Source organism: Ictidomys tridecemlineatus, chromosome 15 (genome assembly GCF_052094955.1).
Source record: "Ictidomys tridecemlineatus isolate mIctTri1 chromosome 15, mIctTri1.hap1, whole genome shotgun sequence".
NCBI lineage: Eukaryota > Metazoa > Chordata > Mammalia > Rodentia > Sciuridae > Ictidomys > Ictidomys tridecemlineatus.
This window is the reverse complement of record NC_135491.1, coordinates 9,931,570-9,941,049: the sequence shown is the minus strand read 5'-3', so window position 1 is coordinate 9,941,049 and position 9,480 is coordinate 9,931,570. Positions and strand designations below refer to the sequence as shown.

The 9,480-nt window shown below is 39.1% G+C and overlaps 2 pseudogenes; both read left to right on the top strand.

Annotated features, from left to right (window-relative positions):
- The first annotated feature begins 1,851 nt into the window (after positions 1 to 1,851).
- Positions 1,852 to 2,346, top strand: LOC120888044 (cytochrome c oxidase subunit 6A1, mitochondrial pseudogene; annotated as a pseudogene).
- On the top strand, positions 2,344 to 2,640 carry LOC101969811 (cytochrome c pseudogene; annotated as a pseudogene).
- Positions 2,641 to 9,480: the final 6,840 nt, after the last annotated feature.

The window sequence follows — 9,480 nt, the reverse complement described above, 5'->3', positions numbered from 1 at the left end:
CACGTGGACCTTTGGGGCACATTTCAGGTCTAAACCTTAGCATTGTGAAAGGGAAAATAAGAGACAGACTTCCTTATGGACTTTTATAGAGAAACTAATTCCTTTCATGAGGGTTGAGGAGTCATGACTTAATTGCTGCCTACATTCCCCATCTCTTAATACTATTGTTTTCTGGGCTAATCTGCACCATAACCCTGTCAAGGCACCAGATATGGGAATGACTGAGTGACTTTTAGTGGTACCAGCCTCAGCCACCATTTCTCTGCAGTGATGGGAGACCCCAAGTGAGAACCAGGTGGCTCAGCTGACTGAGTCCTTAGAACTGTGAGAGGTGATGACAACGTTACTGTTGCTGTGTCCAGCCACTGTGTTTGGAGTGGCTTGTGCAACAGATAACCTGAGAGTTCCACCACATGATGACAATATGAGTCATATCTACACAAAGGTATCGTGGGGCTGAAAACCCAGAATGTCATCCAGCACAGGTCCAGGCACAGAGTGGGAGGAATTCTATAAATATGGTATTTTGGTAAAGAATGGAATTGTCCCTAATTCATCTTGAGAAACAGGGTCAGGGAAGATTTTATGGAAGAACTTATAATAGAACTGAATTTTAGGAAGTGGAGAAGTTGGGGAGACATGCAGATGGATGAAATTAAGAGATGTCCAGAACATGCTTCAGTACTTCCTTTTGAGGGCTGTTGATCCAACTGGTACAAACTGAAAGATCAGAGTCGTTTGGTGGAGGTAGAAATTTTCTTCACTGAACCCCTGGAACCAAAAATGTGTTTACTCTCAGTAAGTACACATTATCTGAAAGTTATGTTTGTTTATCGTTGCTGTCCCTTAATCCTCAAAGTTCATCCCCATGTAGAATTTTCTTATTCTTGTTATAAATGTCCTATTACCCCATAATACCAACTTCACTCTCAATTTTATCAATTTTTTTCCAAAGTTTGCTTAGTTTCTATTGTTTGTCTGTTTTCTATTTAGAACTGTTAGTTAACAGCAGCAGCACATTTTTTAAAAAAAAAATTCATACTTACATTCACATACAAAGGGAAAATGGACTCTACATTAGCACTGGGTTAAAATGATAAAGAAGGAAAATTCGCATGTCAGTATGACTGCGTCAGACACATTTTTATTGAAAGCCCTAGCAGCTCTCCACATGCTAATATTCAGCCTCCACAAAGAAACATCAGGTGAAAGAGATGAGACCACATGGCTGGTGATAGGAACTAACCCTGCACAGGACAGGAGTCGTTCCCTTATATCTATCAATGAGTATAGCTTCCAACACACTCCAGTGTTACACACAGTAACAAGAGACTTTACCCAGGGAAGCCAAGACTGACTTCTTATGCTATTATCACCAGTGAAGTTAATGCAGACCCTATGGATCTATATGTCTACTACTCACTGTCCTTTTAGTCCGGATTGAAAGTCTTTCTAATGATAAATAATGTTATCCAAAAATCACAGTTGATACTCCCTGTTCATTTTACTCCAGGATAGCTCCAAAGAAAAAAATTGAGGCACAATAACCTATTATATATTTTATGAATACCTAGATGAGAAGAGCTTGAGGCTACAAACACAAAGTAACTACAAGGAGACAGAAGCAGGAATTTCCAGGATCTGATCAGCACTTATTAGATAATGGAGTGCAATATCACTGTGTACCCCACAAATTTGAACTGATTATTAATATTTTTTAAAGTATTAATGTTTGAGAACATGAAAAAAAGAGAATTAGAAGTTGGGCTTCTGAGTGGGAACCTTCATTGGAAGAGTGTAAGAGCAGGGTGCAGAAACTGCAGCAGGTGGGAGAATTAAAAATGGGTGATATTGGGTGGTCCAGGTCAAAATGGGGGCATTGGCATGTCTGCTTCCTGGCTTTCTAGGCTGCTAGGTCGGCCCTGCCCACAGATGGGGTGGCCTATGTAGGGCGGCACTGGCAGCTAGGAGGGCTCAGCTATGCATGTGGAAGACTCTCACTTTGTTGTAATTCGGGGGCGTGGGAGTGAGGGTGCTGAATGTTTTCCTGAAGTCACACCATGGAGAGATAACTGTCCATCTCTGCATCAAAATCAAGCCCTTTTCCTGGTGACATAGTGACTATACTCTCATAACCCTCATGTGAAACCATTTCCAACTGGCTATGAAGATGAATAGAGAATCTGGACCATTATCCAGGCACTGATTTGGACCATTACTCTGCAAGAAGATCAGAAAAGTGTACAGGACCTTAAGCTCATCTTACTTGTATCAAACAATGACTATTGTACTTATCTTCCATCCCTTTGTGGAAGGAGATGGCTTAAGTAAATAAACTTTAAAAAAAGGAGGCTGGGTGATATTGAGAAAAGCAAGAAGGGTTTTGGTCATAAGTGTGCCCAGAGCCAGACCATGGAAAAGAGAGGCAAGCACAGGACTGGGCCAAATGTCCAGAGACTGTTTGGATAGAAGACAGGTCAAGTGCCAACAGTAATGAAGGCAGCTCCTGGGGAGAGGATACACTGATGCAGTATTTGGAGAATCCCAAAAAGTATGTCTCCAGAAAATGATCTTCACAGGCATCAAGAAGAAGAGGAGAGGGCAGACTTAATAGCTTACCTCAAAAAAGCTATGGAGTAATAACCACTGCCTTATTTATTACCAAAGACAAATACCTGGTGGCTTTTTATATGTGTCATAATATAATTGAGGCCATACACCAGAATTCAGGTCATGAATGGCTGGCAGAATATTTTTGTTGGACAGTCTTGATTTAAGTAAAACTGGCTTATAGTTAAATGAATATGATTTTTTTTTATCATAGATACAATTCCCAGTTCAATAAATACTATTGCTGTTTTACATTTCTAAAGGTATGTGTGAACTTGATTAGTAATGTTCAATTTTTCAAAAAGATGGTAAATGCCATCTCAAAAACTGGTATTATGTTTAGGTTTAGATAGCTGGTTATATGAATGTTTAAATACTGGGGAAATCACTATCTCAGAACCAAGAAAAATTCACATTTGTTTCAGTTTGTGTTCATTAGCCTATTAAAGACAATGGTTGAAGAGAAAGAAAGAATGCCTACTATAAATTTTTGTTGATCATGCCAACTTAATTTGAATTTCCTGAATCTAAAATACATCCTTTTACTTATTGAAAAGTATTTTAGTGAGGTTTATATATAATAACAAATAAAGAATATTTAACACTTAAAAGAAGATGTAAAAAATTCAGTTTGAAGAAAGAGCCATTCTAGATTTTCTAGAAGTGATATAAATTGATAGAATTTTTCTTAGAGAATGGTTTCACAATGTTACATTGGTCAATTCAAAGTGGATCAAAGACTTAGACACTAGAACAGAGACCATGCACCTAATAGAAGAAAAAGTAAGCCCAAATCTTCACCATGTTGGCTTAAGACCTGACTTCCTTAACAAGATTCCTAAAGCACAAAAACAAGAATCAATAAATGGGAGGGGCATGGTGGTGCATGCCTGTAATCCCAGTGGCTCAGGAGACTGAGACAGGAGGATGATGAGTTCAAAGCCATCCTCAGCAAAAGTGAGATGCTAAGCAACTCAGTGAGACCCTGTCTCTAAATAAAATACACAATAGGGCTGGAGATGTGGCTCAGTGGTTGTGTGTCCTGAGTTCAATCCCCGGTACAAAAAATAATAATAAATTGGATGAAGTCAAACTAAAAAGTTTCTTCACAGCAAAGGAAACAATTGATAATGTGAAGAGAGAGCCTACAGAATGGGAGAAAATATTTACCACATGTAGCTCTGATAAAGCATTAATCTCTGGGATTTTTAAAGAACTCAAAAAACGTAACACCAAAAAAACAAATAACCCAATCGATAAATGGGTAAAAGGAACTGAACAGGCACTTGACAGAAAAATAAATACAATCAACAAATATGTGAAAAAATGTTCAACATCTCTAGCAATTAGAGAAATGCAAATCAAAACTACTCTAAGATTTCATTTCACTTCATCAGAATGGCAATTATCTAGAATATAAGCAACAATAAATGTAGGCCAGGATTTGGGGGGAAATGTACACTCATACATTACTGATAGAACTGCAAATTGGTGCAACCATTATGGAAAGCAATATGGAGATTCCCCAGAAAATTTGGAATGGAACCACCATTTGATCCAGCTATCCCATTCCTTGGTTTAGACCCAAAGGACTTAAAATTAGAATACTACAATAACATAGCCACATCAACATTTATAGCAACTCAACTCACAATAGCTAAACTATGGAACCAAACTAGGTGTCATTGAATAGATAAATGGATAAAGAAAACATGATATATATATACTCAATGGACTATTACTCAGCTAAAATATCATAAAATCATGGTATTTGCAGGTAAATGGGTGAAGCTGGAGAATATCACGCTAAGTGAAGTAAGCCAATCTCAAAAAACCAAAGGCTGAATGTTTTTTCTAATATGTGGATGCTAATTCACAATAAGAGGGGAGCACTAGAGAAGAATAGTGTTACCTTAGATTAGGTAGAAGGAAGTGATGGGAGGGGAGGAAAGGGGACTGTGGGGATAGAAAGGATAGTAGAACTAAACAGACATTATTACTGTATGTATACATGTGGCTGCATGACCAATGTGATTCTACAACATATACTCAGAAAAATGAGAAACTATATCCCATCTATGTATGACATGTCAAAGTGCAAAAGTGCATTCTACTGTCATTTATAACTAATTAAAGCAAATTTAAAAAATTAAAGAGTATATTGGCAGATTTGGACACCACCACATTCAATGGTTCAGTGAAACCCCATGTATGTAATAGAATATTGTTTTGGAATGCCATCTAGTGGCCAAAGAAACTTACTTGGTTTTGGACAGATAACCCAAACTGACTGGGCTGGGATTATTAGTCTTAAATGCCAAAAGCCCCAGAAGAAAAGAGCTCTTTTTAACTGCAGCAGTCCAGACACTAACCAAGTCAGTTCTTGTGGGGGCATCCCTGAGATCCATTAATTCTGGATTAATCCAGCCCATTCTAACTGGAAAGCACCAGAGGGCTGTTTTGGATCTGTGGGAAAAAGGCATTCACCTATCTCCCAAAAAATCATAGAGGAACCTGTACTATTGGTATTATTAAATATAGATTTTTTTCTACTGTCAAGTACAACTGTAAAAGACCCAGGGATCCCCTTGTATGAGAATCTAGGGCCAAGGAAAAAGAGGTCCATTGAGGATGGACTGGATCTAGGAGGTCAACAAATTGGGGTGAAGATGACTGGCCACCCAGAGGATTATTGCAATTTATGGTCCTGATACCTGGGCACAGTATGACAATTGGGGCTATAGACTCCTGTTTATATGCTAAACCAGATTATTCACTTACAATCTCTACTGGAAATTATTACTAATCAAACTCCTACAGCTTTTGACCTCGTAGCCACACAATAAATCCAGATGCAGGCAGCTATCTGTCAAAACTGCTTGGCATTAGATTATCTGCTAGCTGAAGAGGAGGAGTATGTATAAAGTTTAACAGTTCAGATTGTTGACTCCAAATAAATGTCAACCAACAGACAAAGACATAGCCAGCAATATCAAAAAATTAGCACCTATATAAGTTCAAACCTGGAAGTGCGTTAAGACTTGAGATTCAAGTTTTCTATTTGGAGGATGGTTTTCTACTCTTGGTGGATTCAAAAGTTTGATTGTTATAGTATGTATTATGCTATTAACTTATTTATTGCTCCTGTGTTTGGCTCCCCTTTGCATTAAAACTATTGGATCCACTATTGAACCAGCTGTTGAAAGAAAAATACTAAGATTATGGCATTATATAAGGCTTTAAGCCAAGAAGATAATAATGCTCTTTGATTTAAATGATTAAATAATGATCATCAAAAGGGGATATGCAGCAGCTACTAGGTACCCCCACCCAAAAGAGCCACCATTATTAAGCTTCTCCAAAGACCTTCCCATAATTATGCTTCTTGTCATCTCAATTTTGCAAAAGGTATCAATAGGATTTCACAGGATTTCTGCAGAGAGCTCAATATGATTTGAAATTTCCTCTGTCTTGTAAAGGTTTCTCTTTTTTGTAAAAGTGAGGTCTGCCAGTAAGCTTGTCACATCAAAATTACTATTACTGCTTTCATGATTAAAAAAAAAAACTTGTGAAAAATATCTGCCTAGCTTAATAATAAAGGACAAAAAGTACCACCATGTAACCACCCACTGTTATATAAATCCCTCCCCCTCAGTATAAATCTAAAAGAATTTCCAGACTAGGTGTCCAGAGATTTTTAGGCATTAGCCCCTCAGGACTATTGCAACTAAATGAATCTCCTTCCTGCTGATTCCTCAGGTGTCCAGCCTCATCTGTCCTACATCAGCATTGATTATAATATCGTGTAATTATGAGATCAAGGCATGTTCAGCGCGAACCCAATATAGTATTCTTTCATACTTTAAAACTCTTTCAAAACGTGTCTGCTACCCTTTCCAGGGTTTTTCAGTGGCATCCCTGTAGTCTCCTCTAGGTGGCAGTACCCTAATGCTCAGTATGCAGACAGCAGATTTGCTGCAACCTCACGCATGCGCACCAGTGCGGAAGTGGGTGAGTCTGATGCTGTCACTTAGTGTGTGGAGGGCTCTCTCTCATCCAGTGAGGAGGTCCACAGAACAGGGTAGAGGAGAATGTGGCTGCAGAGTCGCTAATTATAGACCTCCAGAGACCAAGCAGGAAGCAGGTCTGATTTTACTGCTCAGTTACCATGTATATATACTCAGACAGGAGCTAAGCAGATTATAGGCAGCCACCAATACAGTTTCTGGCCATCTGTCCCTGCAGAAACCAATCAAGGAGCAGGCCAAGGAGCAAGCACAGGGACTGCAACACATGGCCTCACGCCCAGGGCTGTGCCTATAGGGTAAGCAGTTTGCGGCTCACACGCCTAGCATGGGGGAGTGGTTTGCCACTCAGCCACCCTTAACGCATGCCATGCATGCAATACTCCATGCACTTTGTCTTCACACTTGTGGATGTGACAATTCAGTTCCTATTGTTGCCGCCAAAAGCTCCGGTCACTTGGAACGCAGCTAAAATCATGGCTGGGGCAGACTCTGTGGCACTGAAACTTGTGGTCCCAGAGTTTTGTCAAGTCGAGGTTGTGGTTGGCTCTTGAGGGCCTGGCATCCAAGTTCCTTCCCCGCCTCCGAAATGGAGCCCAAAGAATAGCCTGCACCTGGTTTGCAGCCTGTGCAGGTCACTTAGGTGCATCTGCTTTGTGGATTGTTGACAGCGTATACCCCCTTAACCCCCGACAGCCAGAATACACCTGTGAGTATCAGGGTGTGTGTGTGTCCTCCTCCAATCACAAAACTGACACCCATCCTGTCTCCAGGTCACAGTAGGCACTTAGAAACACCAGCACCTGTGAGCACGGTGGAGCCCCTACGTGTGCACCAAACCCACCAGTTTAGGGCAACCAGGCTTTGATTCAGGAACCTTTTGGAGTGAAGGAAAGATGTGAATACGAGGATGCCATTGCTCTTCTCCAGGGAGCTCAGGGGAGAGACCCGCAACATTCAGGTCTCTGCAGAAGCCAGTTGCTACCCCGAGGTACTCAGCTTCACATATCTGCCATGTCTATAGTGGAAGACCACTGTCATGTTAGCCTCTGTCCTTCCTGCCTGTGCTCCCAGCAGCAGGGAACAGAAACCAGGTCAGCAATGGAGAAGATGTGCAGGTAGAGTCTCCTGGGGAAACAGAGAGAGAAAGGCTCCCACATGCTGTCTTAAGTAAGGCTTCCTGGAAGATAGACTGAAAATGTGACTTTGAATCAAGATTATTGCTTTCAGTTTTATGTGTTTCTAGATATTTTAAGTTGATCCAATGAGAATATTTTTAAAATATTTCTGGTCATTTAAAAATTGAAAGCATTATGGTTGTAGAAGTTCAGTTTATTTTGACAAAATTTTATGTGCTTGAGGTTTAATTTACTCCATTTCAGTTTCCTCCTCTACCTCCCTATTCTCTTTCTTCTACTCTACTGATATTCCTTTCCTCATTTATTTTTAATTGGTGATTCCTGCATAAACACAAAGGTGGAATTCTCTGTGGTATATTTATATATGCACATAAAATGATTTTGTTAAATTGACTATGCATTTCTTCCCCTTTCTTGTTCCTTTTTCCTCCATCTAGATCTCCTTCCACTGATCACTGATCTTCCCTATATCTTTATGAAATTTTATCCCCCTTTCTTGCTCTTATTTTGCTTTAGCTTCCACATATGAAAGATAATACTGACCCTTAGTTTTTTGTGTTTGGTTTATTTCACTTAGCCTAATGTTCTTCATTTCCATCTATTTTCCAAAAAAATGCCATATTTCATGAGTCATACTCCATTGTAATATATGAATTCAGCAAAGTAGCAGGATATAAAATCAACATCCATAAATCAAATGCATTTGTATACATCAGTGATGAATCTACTGAAAGAGAAATTAGGAAAACTACACAATTCGAGTAACCTAAAAAAAAGTGCTTGGGAATCAATCTAATAAGAGGGGTGAAAGACCTCTACAATGAAAACTATAGAACACTAAAGAAAGAAATTGAAGAAGACCTTAGAGGATTGAAAGATCCCCCATGCTCCTTGATAGGCAGAATTAGTATTGTCAAAATGACCACATTACCAAAAGCGTTACACAGATTTAGTGCAATTCCTATTAAAATCCCAATGACATTCTGCATAGAAATAGAAAAAGCAATCATGAAATTCATTTGGAAAAACAAGAGACCCAGAATAGCCAAAGCAATCCTTAGCAAGAAAAGTGAAGCTGGAAGCATCACAATACCAGACCTTAAACTATATTACAGAGCCATAGCAACAAAACAGCATGGTATTAGCAGCAAAACAGATGTGTAGACTAATGGTACAAAATTGAAGGCACAGAGAAAAACCCACATAAATAATTATCTTATACTAGACATAGCTACCAAAACAGTCACTGGAGAAAAGATAGCCTATTCAACAAATGGTGCTGGGAAAATTGGAAATCTGTATGTAACAAAATGAAATTAAACCCCTATCTCTCACCCTACATGAAACTCAACTCAGAGTCGATCCAAGTCTTAGGCACTAGAACAGAAACCATGCACCTAATAGAAGAAAAAGTAAGCCCAAATCTTCACCATGTTGGCTTAGGACCTGACTTCCTTAACAAGACTTCTAAAGCATAAGAAGTAAAATCAAGACTCAATAAATGGGATGGATTCAAACTAAAGGTTCTTCTCAGCAAAGGAAACAATGGATACTGTGAAAATAAATTCTACAGAATGGTAGAAAGTCTTTATCACATGCACCTCAGATAGAGCAGTAATCTCCAGGATATATAAAGAACTAAAAAAACCCCACAAATAACCAATCGATAAATGGCAAAGAAACTGAACAGACATTTCACAGAAGAA